Source organism: Geospiza fortis, unplaced genomic scaffold (genome assembly GCF_000277835.1).
Source record: "Geospiza fortis unplaced genomic scaffold, GeoFor_1.0 scaffold154, whole genome shotgun sequence".
NCBI lineage: Eukaryota > Metazoa > Chordata > Aves > Passeriformes > Thraupidae > Geospiza > Geospiza fortis.
Genome location: NW_005054397.1, coordinates 520,464 through 541,438, shown reverse-complemented (window position 1 = coordinate 541,438; position 20,975 = coordinate 520,464). Strand labels below are relative to the sequence as shown.

Below are 20,975 nucleotides of genomic sequence, written 5' to 3'. Positions count from 1 at the left end.
GAGCAGTTGTCCATAGCCAGCTTGGATTTTAACTTCCTAGATTTGATCTGTTTATACACAGATCATGCCAGCCCTGGAATCCCAGTTTGTCATTTCATAGGAATACTGCTGGGAATGGACAGTGTGGGGTGTCATACCTTAATAATGATAGCCAGAGCCTCCTTGTTAACAAAATAAACCCAATAGCTTTAATACTCTGTAAGCTTGAAGGATTGCTGTTTTACTGTTTGCAGGATAGTCTTTCCTGATGAGCAATTGCATCTATATTAATGCATGTATAAGCAGTTCTGCATTTTTTTCATTTAAGCTTTATTCTGATATTTTAAACATTCTTACTGACCTTCAGGTTAAAAAGTAATATTAGGGTGTTTCAGTATGTTCAGAATCACATGGAAACTTTCTCAATTATCACTTAGGGACTTTAAAGGGGAATTTGTTCCAGTTAAATATGTGAAACTTAAGCTAATACAAAGTCCTTCAGTTTTAGTAGAACATATGGGTGTGCTTCAAAACAGAAAAAAAAAAACTTTAGCAGTGATATTTTTTCTTATCCTCCTGACTTTGTTGCTGTTTTCTAGTGAGTTTGAATGTACCTAAAAACCACAGAATTGATAGGTATGAGTTGTATTTTAAGAGTTTTTAGTTCTGTAGCCAAGCTGATGTACTTAACCCAGCCATTTAAAATGCTTCCTAATTGTTCAGTTTAAAATACTGAAGAACAGCAAAAAACCATATTAGGAATAATGAATGAAGGTCATGATTATTGTAAATTATTTACTTTATGCATTATGGTATTTGATCTTTAACTCCCAGTGGCTTTGTTAGTGAGTTCTTGATGTATAAAATATTTAAATTACGCTGTTTTTCTATTAGGTCATTGCAACTAGGTCAACAGAAAAATGAATCTTAACTACTTGATATCCAAATTTAATTTTGGTAACATAAAATAATATTGGCTGTGTAGTAACATTAGCTTTTGCTTCTTTTTCTAGAAGGTACCCAGGTGAATACATAAACAGTGTCTTCTTAGGAAGTTTGAGTCTCCATGCTTTGAAGGAGTCTGGTTTTCATTAAGTTTTAGCTTCTCCTAATTGAGTTGGTCTTACATATGATATGTTTTCATTCCTTTTTATTATAGTTTAAACTAGGGCATAATTTCTGAATATGTTATCTTGTCAAATCATTATCTTTGATACGTGAATGCTCTTAATCCATTAGAAGATTACTAACTATTTACGATGAGCTCCTGTAACCACAGTTGTCTGGATCCACCCAACAGAGATTTTATGTGTTTATGGGTTGCCCTATAATCAAAAATATCCTGAGTTTGAAAGGGCCCATCAGGATCACTGAGTCCAATTCCTGACCCTGCACAAAAGAGCCCAAACAATCCCACCATGTGCCCAACAAAACACTTGGAGCTCTGTCACATTGGTGCTGTGACAACTCACCTGGGGAGCTCATTCGAGTGCCCAGCCCTCCTCTGGGGGTTTAGGTTAGATACTGGGAAAAACCATTTCCTAAACCTCCCCTGACACAGCTTCCCATGGCTGAAAAGGAAGCTTTTGAAATTTATTTCACAGTTAATAGAAAATGCAAGCTCCCAGGCTAATCAATGATCCATGAAATATTTGACTACCCAGTGTGGGTTTTTTTTAGTTCTCTTGGATTTTATCTCTGAAATCTGGGGTTGATTTTGAATATAGAAAACATAGCGCGTGTAAATCACGATGAATGTTGTGCTGTTAGTGTACAAAACTGAAGTAACAAGTCTTTCATGTTTCTTTTCCTTCTAAATCTTCATGTTTCAAATTTTGGAAAAAAAAAAAGTTAAACTTCATTCTAGTTACAGCATGAACTTCTCTTCCATATGTCCTTGCGCTCCATTCTGTAAATAAGAAACATTTTATATGTTACTTTGTTTCAGTTAGTCTGGGAAACAAGGATTTTAGAATGAATATCTAATTGAACCTTAATCTAATGTTTTTCTGTAGCCTGTCCAGAACCTTTTTACTGCTTCATTTGTTCTCCTTTATTAAGTAACAATGATATCCCAAGTTAATTTGACATGTCATAAAGGAGTAATACTGAATTACCATGCACCTTTCTTTTTTGTGAAATTCTCTGAAATGATAGGCAGCTATAGTATTTTATATAAATTTTTCACAGATGTAACAGTCCTCAAAATGTCTCTTGTGTCAAGCTATTTCAAGATTAACTTTTATATTCTGGTAAGAATGGATGGCATAATTTCAAGTTAGGCTTTTATGTAATTTTATTATGTATGAGCAATTGTTTGTGTACAGTTATTGTTACCTGGTCTGTTAGAACAGAACCAGTGTAAAGCAGGTTTTTGCATGTTATGAGCTACAGCTCTGAAGTGAAATGTTCACTAACATAGCCTGCACTGTACTGTGTCCGTGTTGGAGAACTGGGAGGATGCCTTTCAGGTCATCCCAAGTGCTTTGAGGTGCCACCTCTCCTGTTTGTCCCTCTCCCTTCTTCCAGCAATATGGCTTGTAAGGAAGGTGTCTATGATACTGCTCATTGGCCAAAAATCCTTTTGTTGTCAACTGCATGTAGCAAGAGAAAATCTGAAGTGTCTTAATTGTGTTTTGGCCTGTGTACCATACTAGGAGATGTGGAATGCCCAAAAATTCCTATTAAAATTTGGGTCTGGGTGGATGGTACCTTATTGTAGTACTGATGTCTTGAACTACCCTTTTATTCCATCTGTCTTTCTGCCATAGAATTTCCTTATTCTTTCAAGATTTCCGTTTATCACGTGGCAACTGTAGCTGAGGGTGAAATGGGATACAATTTTCACCTTTGGTGAAAATTCGAAGAACGCATTGATGTGTCCTTTCATTTGGCAAACAGGGTTTTTTTAAAAGTACTGCTAGAAGGAAAGTGTTTGTTTTGCTGAACTGGAACATCAGCTTGTTTGATTCTCTTGTCTGACACAGCAAGATTTCTTTCTGAGCAGGAAGGGCTATGCTGCAATAAAGTACCTGAATATCTGTTTTGGCAGCTGTCATCTGAAGCTTTGGTTAGGCAACGTATTTTAAAAAGATTTTTTAACCATGACAGTCCAAACAAACTTCTCATTTGAATAATTAAATCCTATGTACAGAATCACAGACTGGTTAGGGTTAAAAGGCACTATAGTGGATCCTCTGGTCCAGCCTCCCAGCTCAGGCATGATTTTGCCAGAGCACATTGTACAGGGATGTATCCAGATGGTTGTAGAATGTCTCTAGTGAGGGAGACTCCACACCCTCTCTGTGTGATCTGTTCCAGTGCCCGGTCACTGCTCAGGAAGAATTTCTTCCTCGTGTTCAGGTGGAGCTTCCTGTGCATCTGTTTCTTCCTGTTGCCTCTTGTCCCATTGCTGGGCACCACTGAGCAGAGCCTGGTCCCTGCTCTGACCCCTCCCTGCAGGCACTGACAGACAATGATGAAGTCCCTTCTCAGTCATCTCCTTACAAGGCTGAACAGCCCCAGATCCCTCAGTCTTTCTGAGGGATCTCATAAGGAAGATGCCCCAGTCCTTTAATCATCTTTATCACCTTTAATAGGTGAAGTTTTTCAGTAGCAATTTGACTTGAAAAGCAATCAAGGCTTCTTGCTGTCCTGTTGGGCCAGTCTTGGCCTGAGCATGAGTTTGTTGGCAAGGTGTCTCCTCTGCGTGACTTTTAAGAGGAGCATTGAGAGATTAGTTCAGCTTCCTGGGCAATTAGGGCAGAGGCACATGGGGGGAAGAGGCAGCACCACCAATAGATGTTGCAGTGGAGCACATTTTGTGTCTGATTGTGGGAATTCATAAAATTAGAGGGTTGTGGGAAAGCTGCAAAAGGCAGGCCTCAGAGACAGCAGAACTGTGATTAGAGCTAAGCAGTAGCCATAAGATTGGTCAGCAGAAGAATTATGTAAGAAGCAGAAAAGTAAGGACAAATAGAACAATGATCTGTGTATTAATGCTTGTCTAGAATAACTCCCAGAAAAGCTACAGAAAATTTTATCTAGTGAGATATTAGGAAGTTCTAAGCATAATAATGGAGCTCTGTGCATTGTGTTTTAAGGCTTACAAGCAGGTATTGTATTCAAAATAAGCAAGCATTGTTTTAACAAAAGGCATGTGTGCTTATAGTGGTTGGATGGAACTGCTGTCAATGTGCTTTTGCTTTGTGTGATTGGGCAAAAAACTTATAAAGTAAGTTGTAACATTATAAAGTAAGTTATAACATTAAGTTCTTGGTCTGCTGCCTGGGGTGTGAGCTGATAGAATCTTTCCACTGTCATAACTGTGTAATGAGACTGGTGCTGGAAAATAAAACAGCTCAAAGCACATTCCTATTTGTCCCATCCCATTCGTGATTTGTACATAACCCCCAGCCAGCAGTATCTTCTCCACTTTTAGTTATTAACACCACTAGAGGCCTATCTGCAATGCTGCATTGCTGCTGATGTCAGAGGAATGGCACAGCATAATGCCAATTTTCATCTGCTCTTTTGAAAGTTTTTGCTCCTGATTTGCTAACCTGTTATTTAAAGCTCTTTGCTTCCCTGTGTTGTGTGTAACTCTGTCCAAATGGAATTTGGGCTCTCCTGAGCAGTGCCCACTTCAGCTAACTTTTGTTAGCTTGATGTTTTCTGGGTGGAAACTCATAAGATACATTTCAGCTCATATACATATTGTCAAATATGTATGTAAAAATATATAATGCACTGATCTTCCTTAATATCATTCTTGTTTTGTATTGCGCATTTGGGATAGATGTTTTGGCATTACATTTTTTTCGGTGATGGTTCAACTAGACTCTTTTGACTAGGGGCAGAAATCTGCAAAGGATTTAATTATAAAAATAAGCTTTTATAGACCTTTTAGATATATTACAAAATGTTCCACTCCAGTGGTTTATCTTGGTTTATTCCCTCTTATTTAGTCATCCTTTCTGTAGGCCTACAATATGATTATATTTAGTGTTGTTGTAGAGTTTGATGTATTCCTTACTGTTGATCACTTTACTCTAAAATCCATTTACTCTCTCAATTATTTTTTTATCTGTTGATGTGATACGAGATAGTTGAATTAAAAACAAAATCTTCATTCTGATACTGGGGATTAGACTATGACACTATGCAGTGTTTCTGAGCATAATTTCCATGCAAGTAGCAAATATTATTATATGTCACTCAGTATTTACAAGGAACATATTGTTTGTATTATTCCTTAAGGTCAGGATTCAGTTCCCAACAGAACATGATCTTACCTGTTAATTCTGACTTGGCTTTTGTACATAATGACTCATTTACAACAAAGAGAAAAAAAATGAAACAGGTTGGAATTAATAACTTGATAAAATACTAATATCTTCTACCAGGTAACGTCTTCTCTTGGTAACTACTGTTGTGTTCACTGAGTTAATTCTTACAATGAGAACTGGAGAGAATCAGAGGGTGAGTTTTTTTGTAGGTATTAGTATTTATATAAAATATTTATGTGGCATTGCACATTCACAGAAATTGTTGACTTTCACTGAATGCAGAAAGTATGTTACAGGGACTTCTGTATTAATGAATGCACTCATGGGAGGGTTAGTGACAATACAGAGCTTTTGTTTCTTAGTTATTCGGAGCAATTCAGCCCCCTCGTTAGTAACAGTTTTAACTTTGACATCCTACCTTTGGAGATAGGAGAGTTGGAGTCTTGGTGAACAGGATCCAGTCCCCTTTCCTCTCTTGGTGTGTTTAACGATAGAAGCCAGAAATTGTATTTGTATTGTGCTTCTTTTAGAAACTATTTTTTAATACCTGGAGTGGGTCCAAAAAATTTGCATACCCAGTGAGGCAGGTCATTTCTCTAATCGAATGTACTGTCCTCCTCATTAGGCAGCCTGTCTTCTCCTCACTGATAGAATATGCTAAACAAAACCAGTGCGAAAAAGCAGCCCTGAGGTGCGGTATTTTTATTTCCTTCCAGGCAGAGTATGGCTGCAAGTACAGTACAGCCAGGTGCCATTACAGATGGGGGCCTACAGCACAGTTTTTCACTGTCTTGGTTTACAAGACAGGTGTCTGCTAGGGAAGGCAGAAAAGTCTCCCTTGGAACGGAGAATATAAACCCCCTCCCTCCAAATGATTAGAATTTTGAAATTAAGGGGCTCTCAGGCAAAGATATGGAAGAGGTATAACAGTTCTTTACTACTATGTGTAATAAAGCAAACAAACAACAACAACCACAGCACTAACAACAAACAGAACCCGAACCCAGTCCTGGCCCTTTCCGGCTGCGGCGCGTTCCCCTTTGTTGCAGTTCTGGTTGCCCCAACACCGTCCCTTTTAACCTGCCCCCATTCTCCAGGTATGTCTGTCCCCCCTGACAGAAACTCCCAAAAACCAAAAGAGTTTCCCCTCCCCACCCATCTCAAGTACCCAGCCATCAGTGCTTCTTAGCAACACAGTGGTAATAAAGAAAGAACAGAGTAAAACCCAACCCCAACATTTACCCAACTAGGACTGCATCCATGAAAACCATAACATTCCAACTTGGATACAAAGATGTTGCAAGAGGGAGATGGTGTTGCATACCTTGCTAAAGTTAGTTGGTTAAGTTAGATGATATCTACTGCTCTGTTCTTAACTCACCAATTTTGCTGTTTCATCCTAGAAGGCAAGTTAGGTTGATCAAGCACAATTTACCATTATCATATCTGTTTTGGCTGTTGCTAATCATCATCTCCATGTGCCCAGAAATGGCTTTCAGTAGAACTTGGTTAATGATTTTCCCAGAAACTGAAGTGAGGCAGCCTGTAATTCCCCAAAGTGTCATTCTTGCACTGTGGTTGCATCTTCTGCATTTTCCAGACATCAGGAAAAACTCCCTCAGATTCTGTGTCTTAGAATACGTAAATCAGTCAGGTTTGGCTTTAAACCTTGTATTTTAATCTGGTTTATAAATCAGAGAACTTAAAACTGCTAACCATGAAGGTGTTTTTTGGAAAACTGGTAGCCATAGACAAGTTTCAAGTTCTTTATTGCTCTAATACTTAAAACCTGGCTTACTAACCATTCAGAACTGTCCTTAACATGAAGAAATGGCAGTGTTTATTAGTTGTCTGTTTAAGTAATTAGTATTTTCTTTCTAAAAAGTGTTGCTGGCTGAATGCTGATTGTGATATGCATTCAGTCTGCGTGGCTACTGCTTTTATCTTCCTTGAGTTACATGTGAACATGTCCTTGTTTAAAATGTGTTATATTCCTCATTGAAATGTCAGCATTTGAAATGGCTTTTGATGATCAAACCTTAAATTCCAAAGTATTTTCATTCTTTCCACCTATCTATGGTCATTACTCCCACTAGACATCAATGACAAGCAAGCCCTTCTCTAGCTGTACTCCTAATACCAGATGCTCTACTCTAATTACCAAGAATTGTCCATGAGAAACATCTCATCATTTAATAATGCAAAGCACAGCAGGATTACTGGTCCCGGTTGTACTGAATTATTCCTAAGCATTTAATCTTTATGCCATCTTTCCTTTTGATTGGTGTCTTTAGCAAGTCACTGGTATGAATACATAAGGTATTAAAGAATTCATTAATCCAAATTGCTTCTCACTGGATGTTGTTGCCATTTCAGAGCCCATTTGCCAACTACATCTTACATAGTGAGGTGCATTAAGTATCCCTTCAGCCAGAGGGAGGGCACAACATTTTAAACTAGTTGGAGATTTGCATTTGCAGGTCTTGCTGCAAAACATGTGTGCTGCCTGCTGTGAGAGGGGGAGCAGGAACACTGACAGCTGGTGTGCAACTCATTGTGCAGCTTAGCAGAAACAGAAAGTGATGTCAATAGCTGGAGTGCTAAAATTAGTGCATTTGGTAGCATTTGTGAAGCCTGATATGTTCTGAAATTCACACACAATTTCATCTTTTGAAAACCTGAAGACAGCTGGGGGGGGGAAACATTCACAAATACAAGATTCCTGAAGTTTTGGAATGTATCTGCTCTTTAGAAATACCACTAAGTTTTATTTAGTGTTTATATTTAAATATAAGGAAGAGCACTAAAATGGGTCATGCAGTATCAGTCATCTTTATTAAATCATGGTATACAGTTTTGTTAATAATTTCTGTAAAGGTTCTTAGAAATGCTTTTGTTTTTTTAAAAGCTGCTGTCTTTCATTTGTGAAAGTTCAGTCTTGACATTTGTGGAAACTGACTTCATTAAAAATTCACTGAGTATGGAGAAGTGTGCCTTGAATGATCCAATTCCTTTCCTACTATAGAGTTAGCATGTGCAGGTAGGCTCTTCTATTTTCCCCTAACTTGAGTCATGCCGTGCTCTGCTATTTATTGTCCCGACTGACAGTGCTGTACAGGAGCTCATGAAAAAAATGTGTAATTGGAATAAAACTAAAGCACGTGAGTACAAGGAATAAAGGGAATCTCAGTAAAGTTGGATGACTACAACATCAGAGGCAATTAATATTTTGAGATGCAAAACAGATCAGCAAAAAATCAAAGTGTACTTTATATAAAAGAAGAGCCTGAAAACGATGAAGAGAATGCATTTCTGCAAAATAATGTTTTATTTTATACACCACCTGAGGCTTTTTCTTAGTATCTGTGGGTTTTTTTAATAGTATCTCAACACTAGACTGATGATGCCAGCATAAAGACTTTCAGTGGTGTCTAGTATGGAGGGGCTTGACAGCTGGCCTGCAAACAAAACTGAGTTACTAGAAGAAATAACAGTTGATGATTTTTGAGTGTATCTATAGCAAGGAAGAAGACAAGGCCTTCAGCATGAAAATAGATTAGAAAAGATACATGAAATTTTTTGTAAGCTAGACTATGTGCCTAAGTAGATGTGTATAAGTGCCTTATTAGATTTCTATAAAACCTTTGCCAATTATATTGACGCTAATTGCTTTGCACCAATGAATAGAATAAGTTATTGTGTTGTAGTTAATGACTTAAGATCGCGCTTTGTTAAGAGTATATAAGCTGGAGAACATGCAGAATAAAAACTTTTTTCTTCTTGGACCCTAATCACGTGTGTGTATGTCATGTCCGACCTAACCATGACATTATAGATGTCATTTTTCTGTCCTGAGGGTGAAGTAGGTCCTTTCTTGAGGTAATTGCTGGTCCTTTACTAAGCATACATGCAGCACCCATACATATGACATTCTCCTTTTGAGCCTTCCTGGGTTAGTGAGTCCAGATAGTGCTTTTGGCCCCTGGTGTGGGGGTACTTGGGAAATGTGCTTCTTTAGAAGAAAACCTGTGTTGGGGGTTTGGTTTCTTCCTTTTTTATTTACAGAATTTTTTCCTTTAAGTTGCTAGGAGACTAACTACTGGGTGCCTATGGGTACTTAAAAGAGGTGACCAAGGTGGGGAGAGGAGTGTAGCATCTGGCTACATTTCTTTTTTTCTGGGAGTTTCTCACAGAGGAGGATGATACCGTGGGTTTTGGGGGCAGCTAAAGGGCGAGGTCCTGGGGGCAGCTGCTCTCTTGCTCTCGGCATCGGAAGGAGGACGGTCAAGCTGTTGCTTACTGTGGGGAGAATTCACTGTCAGCACTGGAGTCCAGTCCTGTACTGCTTCTTCCTTTCTGTGGGTGAGCCTTTGCTCATAAGAGCAGCCATTGGGCTGGGACCTTGTTGTCACCCACCTCACTAAAACCGGGCTGCCGCTGTCCTGGCCCCGCCGCTCCTTTGGCGCTGCTCTGGGTTTTGCTGTGCTATAACCCCGCACCGCCCTGCCCTGCCCTGCCCTGCCGGGAGGTCCCGCTGCTCCAGCTACTGCCGCGGAGCTTCTGATACATCTCACCCACCAGCCCAGGATTTTTGCTCATTCCTGCCATTCCAGCTTGGTGCTTCTTAGAGTTCTGCAGGGGCACTGGGTTCGACTGCCCCAGGGTTTTGTGAAGCAAAGCCTCTCCTCCATCCCTTCCCGACTTGGCCGAGAAGGCTGTCGCGGGGTTCTTGGTTCTGTTTGTTGTTAATGCCATAATTGTTGTTTGTTTGCCTTGTTATGCATACTAGTAAAGAGCTCATTTCTTTGCCTGAGAGCCTCTTAATTTCAAAATGATAATTCAGAGGGAGGGGGTTTACATTCTCCATTCCAAGGGAAGCTCCTGCCTTCCCTAGCAGACACCTGAGTTTCAAACCTAGACAACCTGTCTTGCAGCCAGTGCCCCAAACACCTTTTGTGTCCATGTTCTTATACTTTGTTTTCCCTGGCTGACTCAGCAGGTACTGACTTTGAGGTCCTGGGACGTGCTCGATGATGGCTTTCGTTAGCTAAGCACTATGAAAAGAAGTAGATGTCGAGAACAAAAGGCGTTGGGTAGATTTATACACTGGATGACAACGAATTGCTCTTTATTAAAGCATTGTCAGAAAAAGGAGGATAAGACTAGAAAAATCTTACCTTGCTGAAAGGAGCATACCCAGATATCTGGAGTCTTCTGCACCATTTTGGATATAGGAAGTCCTCAATATATGATGCGTGGTTCAGAAATTGTTTGGTTCTTTTTCCCCTTTTGTTTCGTATTTCTTGCAGTCTTGCACCCTGCATGTCACCTAAGTACTTGACAGGGACGTGTGCACTTCATTGTGGAAGAAAAATAATTCTACCTGTTATGGAGGAGGAGAAATATTTATGAACATTTCAGGTTTTGTTTTTCATGACAGTTTTCAGAGACATGGAGGTCAGGATACTCTTATCTCTTTGTCCCTTGCACTTCCTTTTCCAGGCTGAGGTGGTCAGTGTTTCAAGGAACATTTCTGTGTTTCTTTTACAGCACCTTGCTGTACAAAGCTATACAGAGACAGGATGTTTTGCAAACAGAATGGCAGTGGCATGTAACAGCAGGGATAGAACTGCATCTCTTAGGCAGTACTGTGTAAGCAGCCTCTGAGGGCACGTGGTTTGTTTCAAGTAAAAGTGCTGTTAAATCTTTGAAGGTACCACTGTCCTGTATTCCTCCTGGATTTTTTTTTCCTGCTGGGTTGTGGCCAGAATTCTGCCCAGGGTTCTTGACAAAATCGTAGTAAATCTTCACAAAATAGTCTCATTAAGCCTTTAATGTTTCAGATCTGTTCCTTAGAGTTTTCCGGTACTGTTCTTTTTTTCAGGCTTATTCTTTTATGTGAATTTTACTGACTTTTCTGAAGATCAAATAATTTCCAGTAGTTTTTTGGTTATTCTGCCCTCCTATTTGAGTAGCCCACTTAATTCCCTCTTATTCTGGATCAAGCAGTCTTTTCTAACTTACCTTGGCTTTCAGCACCTTCCAACTTCTTATGGCTGGCTTTATTTATAGCACTGCAGTAGACCTGTTTTAGCCAGACATACTGCTGTCAGTTTAGGGTGGGACCTGGAATCTCGAAAAACCAACCTCCCTACTTGAAAAAACACCAAAACTTGCCACCTATTTCTCTGCAGCAAGCATCCACTCACAGCATCCTTCACTTTATAATCTTTTTTACCACTGTAAGCAGCTATGCTTCAGTCACCAATGTGTTTAGCAGCCTTCCAGAGCAGCTGACCATGTTCTCTTACAGATTTGTCAGGTAGAGTTAGTGCCAGAATGGAGTGGAAAGGAAAAAGTGGATCTGAAGACTCTGCTGGGGCTGTAGAAAGAGAGGGGAAGAAGCATTAAGCAATTAAGTGCAGTGTGGGAGGAGAATAAAAAGATTTTACTTGGGCAGAATCATGTAAAAGCTCTGTGACTGAGGCAGGATGGAGTCAGACCATCCAGACTTCATTATTCCTGCTCTTTTCTAATTCAAGAATTCCAATAAATTAGGCAGGATTATGTAATTGTTAGGGAAGGGGTTGTGCTTGCAACAAATTCTCATTTGTGGGACAAGCATTGCAGATATAACATGTACCAAGGAATTAGAAGGGAGAGCAACTCAGTCCAGAAATTTGTCATCTTCCCAAGGTGAATTTTGCAGCCTGCTTTTGGGCCTGTTTCTTGGTAAATGGTGTTTGAGAGTCAAACTCTTGATTTGTGGTGCAGGGCAAGCAAGTTTGCTAGCATGAGCACTGGGTACCTAGAGGAAGAAAAGTGAAGGGAAAATCCCTCAGGAAGCCTTTTTTGAGGTGACCTTTGCTGCTGATCACACTGATAACTTCTGGGATGGTGTTTTTTTACTTTGTAGGCCTTTAAGGAAGGTGGGGCAGGAGCAGGAATCCATGTGGCATGATGCTATGGTAATGGGCTTTATCACAGATCTTTGATGTTGCATTACTGAGCAAGAAAGGGGCAGAAAAGACATCTAACTGAATTCACAGCAAAATTTTTCCTCAAAGATTTGGGAAACAAGTAAAAAACATGAGAGAAGTAAATGAACTTAAAGTTGTAATAAACTGTTGAGGTGCTGTGGACTTTTGAAGAATGTTTATTTGCTTTGTTTCTAAAGATGCCAGTGTGTGGTGATGTGCATTTGAAACTTCTTGCATGTAAACACATATATCTGCTAGTGGTGTCATGCATCAAATCTGATCTTGTGTTCTGTCTGGGAAGTAAGACAATTATATCAGAAAATTCAGTCAGGCAACAAAATAGCAAAGTGAGTAGAAATTCCATTTATGTTTTTGATAGAAGAACTATAGAGGAAGGAGGAGGAAGGTTTGAGAAATAACTTTTTTTAGTGTATGGTACCCTATGAAAATGAAGACCTAGTACACACCACAAATTAATTATACGTATATTTCTACATACATGGTTAATTGTTTTAGTCCAGTCAAATGTACTTTGATGGATTGTACCTAAAGGATTTTAGCCCTTTGACTCTAGCGTTCTGTGTGAGGTATTTGGAGCTGCCAAAAATCACAGTAGATCGTGTGATACATCAACACTGAAGCTCCTTTTGGTGCACATGTAGATATTTAGATGTCAATGAGTCCATTCCAGAAGGGTTCCCTTTACCTTTATCTTGTGTCCCAAGCATGTTGGGTGCCATCTCAGTGTTTGTGGAAAGTACCTTAAATGTCATGATTCCGTAGCACCGTTCTAAGAGCATCAAGATGATACCGTATAGTACAACTAGAATTATCAGTCAGTTCTTAATCTAATAGTAGGGCTTTAGCCTAGAACAGTGGAGGTATTTTGCTTGAGAGTCATTGTATCAGAGCGTATTTTTTGCTATGTGTGATGGATTGGTACTATGCCTGCTAAGGAACAGAACAATAGCACTCCCCCCCACCCTCTCCACCCTCCAACTATAGTTATGGAAAAAAAAAATTCTTGGTACTTTAAGGATGAAAGGTAAATATTGAGATCAGTGTTGGTTTTGTGTTGCTGTGGCGCTCAGTAATGAAAGATGTAGGACACGCTTTTATGGGGCAAAGAAGAAAAAGATTGATCCTGGTTTATTTCACACATGTCTATCTATAAGGTTTTTAAAGAACATCCCCTGTCTATCCCCAATTGGTCAGTAACAAGTTCTTACCCTGTATTAATTAATTGTTCACTGAATTGTTCACAGTGTGTATGTGCAGAAAAAGTTGTTTGTGAGAGATCGTTTTCATTTTTCTATCTAACAGTGTAGAAAGAGTTTATACAGATGGCTAGTGTTTATCACAGTCCTAGAGCTCTTTCTCAGGGAAAGCAGGTTGTTTTCTAGAGTCTTAAAGTTTTTCTCAAGGAAAACAAGTTGTTTTTCACTGCTGCAGAACTCTTTTCTCACAAAGAGCTGTCAGCTTTCTCATGGCTTGAGTCAGGATTCGGTTTGTAGGCCTTTGGCCTTGCTGTTTGACCAGCACAGTTTTGGCCAAGCCTCTGGAAGACAGAAGAGTTGCAGATATTCCCACTCTATGCACCAGAGGTGGATGTGCAGGTCATGCTGTCACTTCTGCTCCTGCCCTTCCAATTCAGGTCTGCATTGCTGTGTGTCTCTAACTGAAATTCATGTTACAGGCTACAGATAAAATGAGGGAGTGGGAACAGTTTTGCTGCAGAGCTGTTTTTGGAGGCAGTGTTATGGGCAGGAGTGGAGCTTCTCATCAGAGAAATACAGATGTTTTAGGCTGCTGGGGCACAGACACACTTTATCAGCACTACCTTGCCTTCATGTTGGCTGATGCATGGGTTTATGGAGAGGCCTGTAACTTCCATTTAAAATTAAATTTGCAGTTGAAGAACTCTACAAATCCCTTGTTTACTATAGGCTGTTTAAGTCCTTCAAACTAGAATGAAGACCTTTAACTGTATGGCTTAACATGTGGCATGCCTAAGCTCAGAGGAGAGCCATGCCAGGGGCTGGGCACAGCAGCAAACTCTCCTTCAAATCACATTTTGACTGGCACAGCCTCTTCTCTTCATCTATAGGTACCGAGTCTAATACAGGGAAGAGCACTATGGCTGGTTCATTTTATTGCTAGATAATTGTGCTTACTAAACCATTTTACTGAACAATTTTAAAAGTATCCAGGTGCTTTGCATCTTCTCTGCTTTTCTGGACTTCTGAAGAAAAGAAAAAACATTTTCAAGAAAGCATTTTTTCCTTGAACTTCAGGCCAGTGCATTTGGCTTGCTCTCTCATGCGGATTGCAGCTTACTTTTAATTACCAATGTTATAAATGAGAAAACATAAAGATTTAGGTAAACATGACATTTAATAAAAATTCCTAAAGCTACATATCTGCTTAACTAAATGTAATACTGTATGCCTAACATAATACATACTGAAGAAATGTGGCTGTGTGTGAGCACAAGAGGTGGCAGAGGTGTTGGAGCTGGGGAGCAGGGCAGAGCAAAGCCCCAGGACAGCAACACAGGAAGAGGGTTGATCTGTTCTTTGGTTGGCATCATGCCAAGTGTGGGATGGCTCTGGATAATCTATACAAAGTCACAGGGAAGTGACACATTTCTCTGAATGTTCTCAAATATTTACTGTGTAGGTTCTTGAGCTTGTAAATTTGTTTTAGCAAGGCCTTTGTTCTCATTGGTGACATGAAAATGAAGCCTCGAGCCCCAGACCCTCAGCATGTGCACTGCCTCTTCATGCAAAATTTAACATAGGCTTTGTTTGAAAGTACTTCTCTGAACATGCTTACTTTTTGGTTTGGAGCCCAGCCATCTGCTAGAAAGTGTTTGGTTTTGTAATGGGTTTTCTTTTATTACCTTTATCATCTTATCTTTGCTTTTTTTCTCTTCAGTGTTGGTGGGATCTTCACATTTCATCTAGTTTATGGAGTGGCTGGAAAATCTGCTGATCAGGACCATATCTCACACAGTGCTTTTTTTTTGCACTACTTTGCTTTGATACCTTCCATTATACAGATAGGGCAATCATCTTGTTAGGAGCATGCAGACTTACTGAGCCTTTTTCTTCCTAGAGAAGATGTTGGAGGTTGGGATTTTTTCCTTTCTTTTTCGCTCGGAAATTTTCTCCCATTTGTTGCCTAAGAGATTGCAGCAATGAGTACTTAAGAGAAAAAAGATGTGGCCACAGGGCAGAAGGTGCGGTTGGTTGCAGTCTCTTAGCTGAGGAGTGAGCTTGGTAACTGGGGGACTCTCCCTTGGAAAGTGCAGAGATACCATGGGATTTTGGCAGGGGGTCAGGGGTTGGGCTCAGGCCCCTCTCCCTGTTTGACTCTCTGGATTGGAGTGGAGTCAGTTGTGGTTTTGGTGACAGACTGCTGCTGCCCAGGGCATTTACTGCCACTGCAGAGTCCTTCACTGCTTCTTCTGGGTGAGCCTTTGCTTGCAGGAGCAGCTGCTGAACTGGAGCCTTTTCAACACCCAGCCTCACTGGGAAGAGGGCCCTGACTCCCTCTCCCTCTCTGGAGGAAGCGTCTCCCCGCTGCTTGCGGAAGCCTGTCTGCCATTGCCCAGCTCTGCTGCTCCTGCTGCTGCTTTGGGCTTTTTGCTACGCTTTAATTCCATGTCCTCCATGTCCTCCCAGAGCCCCGTGGCTCCTGTCACAGCTCTGGACTCTTTGCTACACTTTGTCTTCCCACCCTGGGTGCGCTCTGCTGTTCCAGCCTGCTGCTCCGAGGTTCTGCTGTAGTCCATTGTGCGATGCAGAGTGGCCCTGAGACTGGCAGCTGCCTGAGAGTTTGCAAAGGAAGTGCCTTTCCCTGGGAAGGAAGGCCCTTTCCTTGCCCTCCCTCTGCTGGAGCTGCCATTGCCATATGCAGAGGCGGCCGAGCCCGCCCCACAGCGCCCCCTACAAGGGGGGAATCATCGCACCTGCCCTGCCCGGCTGGGAGCCACCAGCGCCCCTGCTGGCCGTGACCGGAACTGCACCCAAGGGGAAGGGCTCGACAGCTGAGTGAAGGGGGTTTTATTGTTTATTGTTTTATTGTTTATTGTCTTATTGTTTATTGGGCTTCTGGGTTTCTTTCTTGTTGCTGCCATTGCTGCTATTTGTTTGTCTTGTTACACATATATACACTAGTAATGAACTGTTATTCTTTTTCCCATATCTTTGCCTGATAGCCCTGTAATTTCAAAGTTATAATAATTTGGAGGGAAGGGGTTTATCTTTTCCATCCCAGGAAGGTTCCTGCCTTCCTTGGCAGACGCCCATCTTTTAAACCAAGACAGAAGATTTTAAAGGTTGTGTGAATGGTAGCCTTTACTATAATTCCAATTCTTTTGTTAGAGGTTGATTCTTAATGATATTCTTAGTATTTGCTGTGTTGAAAAATGAAATTTCTGGACCAGAATTTCTCGTCTTACAGCAAAAAATCTGTTGTTGTTCCAAGAGAATTTTTCAGATTATAGAATGTCCTTGACTGAAATAAAGTTACTTAATATTAAAATGTAGCATTATAATGTCCAGCAAAACTGTTTTTGAACAATGTGAGGTGGTAACCTATTGTGATACACCAGGATGGGGCAATAAAAGAAACCTGCTACAAACACAATGGATAACTGGACATCAGGAGGGGGGTTACTGGCGTTATGGGGGCAAAGATGATATTTCTAAAATTAAATTAAACTGTGACTTACCATGTTGACACAATACATGTTGTGGTGATGTGCAGTTAAAAGTGGAAAGTTAAGCAAGAAGCAATTTGCAGAATGTTGAGCAGGATGTTGGCAGCCTTCAGTTAAATGAGTGATGGGCACATGATGGTGAGTTTTAATGTGGTAACACAACCTCTACTCAGAATTCCCCTTTAGGGCTGTTTTCTCCAGATGGCCAGACACCCATAAGCCAGCAGGGTCTGGTTTTAACCAGCCCTTCCCTGCAAAAGTGGGTGGGCAACTACTGGAACAGAAATAGCTGTAACACTGGTGTGTTGGATAACCTGAGAGGATATATGTATTTATAAACTCATCAACAGAAAAATGGTGGTTTATTATTAGAGTACCTCTGCACAGGACATACTTCCAGCTGTAATCAAAATACCAGAGATGCTGAAGAAGGCAGAAAAGTACTGTGAAATAGTGATAATATAAGACAGACAGAGGTAGTGTTGTTGGTGGTAATGATACCAATGCTTTGTGGTTGGTACAAATTTTGCAAGCCCCCCCATCCATGGTCTGGTCAGGGTTTACCCTGACTTGCTGGGGGATCAGGGGCAAAGTGCTGGTAAGGACAAGGGGACAGCTTGGGGCCAGGGAGGCTTTTAAGGCAGTGCTGCCACCTAGGGAAGTGCTGATCCCTTGAAGCAAAACAGGCAGGGCGTTGAGGACTGGCCCAATATGATGCAAAGTCAGTATATTGCTGTGGTGGAATTAAAAATATTATTGGAGTTGAATTTGGTAATCCCATCAGCTGATAGTAGAAATTACAACCAGCACTGGTCTGGGTTGCTCCATCAGTCAAAGAAATGTAGTAATGCATAGCTCTCTCTGTCGTGGTATGTACTGGCAAAGAAAAGCAGTATTACAGTTTTTCCTTATTTTTAGAGCCTCTCTTTGGATGTGCAGGATTGCTCTCCCTTCATGTGTGCTTGTTTTCCCAGAGTAATCTGTGGGTTACTCACTCAAAAAAGCAAAGAATCCTAGAAATCTTATGACTCAGCACAATTGAAAGTTAAACAAGTACAGGAACAATACAGGCTAAAGCTTGCTTGCAAGCCTAAAGTGCTAGAAGTGCTTCTTTCTGATGGATTTATGTTTCTATTCGATTACTCTCTCTAAGCAAATTAAACATTGCAGTTGTCAAGTGACTTCAGTCGAGTTTGTCAAACTGCTACTTGAACATTAATTTATTTCAAAAAGAAACAAAAAAATAGAACAGAAGTTTAAAGCTTTGCATTTAAACTTCAGTAGTAATTATTGTGAAAGGAATGAAAAAGGTTTCTAGAACATTAGCTCTGTGTATGTCTAAATAATGGATAGAGTTAAATTTTATTTGTAATAAAAATAGAATTGAAGGCAATAGAAATCACATGTAAAGTTGCAAGTGATTGCTATTGCCTAGATTTTCACACACCTAATTTACTATAATTCTGTATGTTGGAGGAGTATTACCATGAGCAGCTATCCTTCTCCCCATGTCCTCTGTTCCTTCCAAAAGACAGAGGAGGGCTTGTTCCAATGGATGCTGTGAAATTCAGCAATTGTTTGCAACATGGAGCCTCATCTGAAATGAGAATTTGGGTTACTGTGAGGATGCTGTTGCCTTATTTTCAAGCAATATGATTCTATAAAGCAATGCACATTTTCTGTGTGCTAGTCAAATCTAACACTGTGTCTTCACTGACATCTGAACATCTACTATTTCTGTAGTTATTGTTATGAGTTGGTTGATACAATTAGATGCTCAAAAATTAATGTGCTTTATTTTAAATTATTGCATACTCATGCATACTTTTAATGACACTGCAGCCCAAACTGCTTTGCCCAGAACTTTGGACATACAGCTTTCCATCTTCCATTTGGTGGATGTAACTCGGTGGTACATCTGATTGTGTTACTTTTCACAGAATCATGGAGTGGGTCAGTTTAGAATGGACCACAGAGGGCCATCTGGTTCAACATCTATAAACTCATCAACAGAAAAATGGGCACATGGTGCAAGATTGCATCCATGTGGTTCTGGACTATCTCCAGTGAGGGAGATTCCACACCCTCTCTTGTGTGGTCTATTCCAGTGCCTGGTCACTGCACAGGAAAGAAGCTCTTCCTCATGTTCAGGTGGAACTTCCTGTGCATCCGTTTCTTCCTGTTGCCCCTTGTCCCATTGCTGGGCACCACTGAGCAGAGCCTGGTGCTCTCCTCTGACCCCTCCCTGCAGGCACTGACAGACACTGATGAAGTTCCCTCTCACTTGTCTCTTCTCAAGGCTGAACAGCCCCAGCTCCCTCAGCCTTTCCTCGTAAGAGAGAAGCTCCATTCCTTCATCATCATCTCTGCAACCTCCGCAGGACCCACTGCAGGAGCTTCATGTCTCTCTTGCCCTGAGGAGCCCAAAACTGGACACAGCACCCCAGATGTGCCTCACCAGGGCTGAATAAAGGAGCAGGATCACCTCCTTTCACCTGCTGGCAATGTTCTTCCCAATGCATCCCAGGATCACATTGGCCTCCTTGGTCCCCAGGGCACTGTTGTCTCAGGGACAACTTGTTGTCCACCTGGACTCCAGGTCCTTCTCTGCAGAGCTGCTCTTCATCAGGTTGGCCCCCAGCCTGTGATGGTGCCCAGGGTTATTCCTCCCCAGTTGCAGGACACTGCAGTTCTGCATGAAATCATCATACTCTTGAGTCTTCAGCAAAGCCTCTGTGTGCTTGTCCACTGCTCAGGCACTTGACTAAATTAAAGCATTAGTAGTTGCCAATTACTTATGTCCTGAGAAAGTTCAGGTATGTGCCAGGCTGGTCTGCAAAAAGCTGCAAATTTATGCAACTTCCGCTGCAGGATTTGTGTGTGACACCACTGGGAACTGAGACTTTGTTAAATGAAAATGCAAATTTTGTATTTAGGGTTACCAGAAAGTGTACTTACTCATTTTTGCAAGGCAATTTTGGACACCTCTAGCAAATGCTTCTGTTAATTTGCAGGCATTAGGGTGTGCTAGGGAAGCATAAAAAGAACATTTTCCCCCTAGTTAACTGACTAAGTTACAGAAACTAGTTGCTATTTCCTAGTTGACTAATTGACTTTAGGGCTTCAGATCAAAGGCGCTGAAATTGAGCGAAGAATTTACTGTGAAATGCACATCTTGGTGTGGTATATAGCAAAGGTTTGTTTGTTGAATTCTGCTTTTTTTCCTGTGTATTGGTGTTGGTTATTTTTAAAACTGACTTTTTAATTGTAAGCCTTAAGGGCCACTTCATCAACTTCCTGAGATAACTCTACTCAACAGTAAACTTGTAGCCATTTCATTTTGATCAATTAACCTATTATTGCATCCTAATAGTCATTGGACCATCTTGATTCTTTCATGTAACACAGACTGTAGTTTTTTGTAGGCTACAGACATGTGGGCTTTACGGAGCTGATTTATGCCAGCTGAGTCATGTGCTTTCACAAATCAGTATATGTTCAGTATATACACTTCTCTAAAGTACTATGTGATTTCCCCTTTAAAAAATATCTTTGAGAAGGTTTGGGGTTATTAATTTACAACATCAGAATTGTACAGAATTACAATGATTTTAGTTTAATAAATCATGTTACTTAGCACCTGAGTTTCTGAGTACTGATGCTGTGAGCAGTGTTCATTTTGTAAGCATGTAAATAAATTTTTGTTCTGCTGTTGAAGATGGCACAATCTCTTTGGTCAATTATGTCCTCGGGAAAAAAGGCTCTTCACCCAGTTTGATCTGACCAGATTTTCTGGTGGTCATGAATTATCTTGTTTCCTGGCTGATAAGCTCTACTTGCTTATCAACCTTCTGGGCTAACATGAATTCATCTGGCTGATGAAATGAGGATGCAATGAAGAGGCTGCAGCAGCAAAAATAACTGAGTTGACTGTGTTGCTGTTAGCACTGTATCAATGGAAATGTTCTCAAATGCTTTGAAACAAGGTGATTGTGTCATTTG

At 40.7% G+C, this 20,975-nt stretch overlaps 1 protein-coding gene across 2 annotated transcripts in view; it reads left to right on the top strand.

Moving 5' to 3' along the window:
- Positions 1 to 20,975, top strand: part of APP (amyloid beta precursor protein) — a 153,980-nt gene that overhangs the window by 40,428 nt on the left and 92,577 nt on the right. The window lies entirely within an intron of this gene.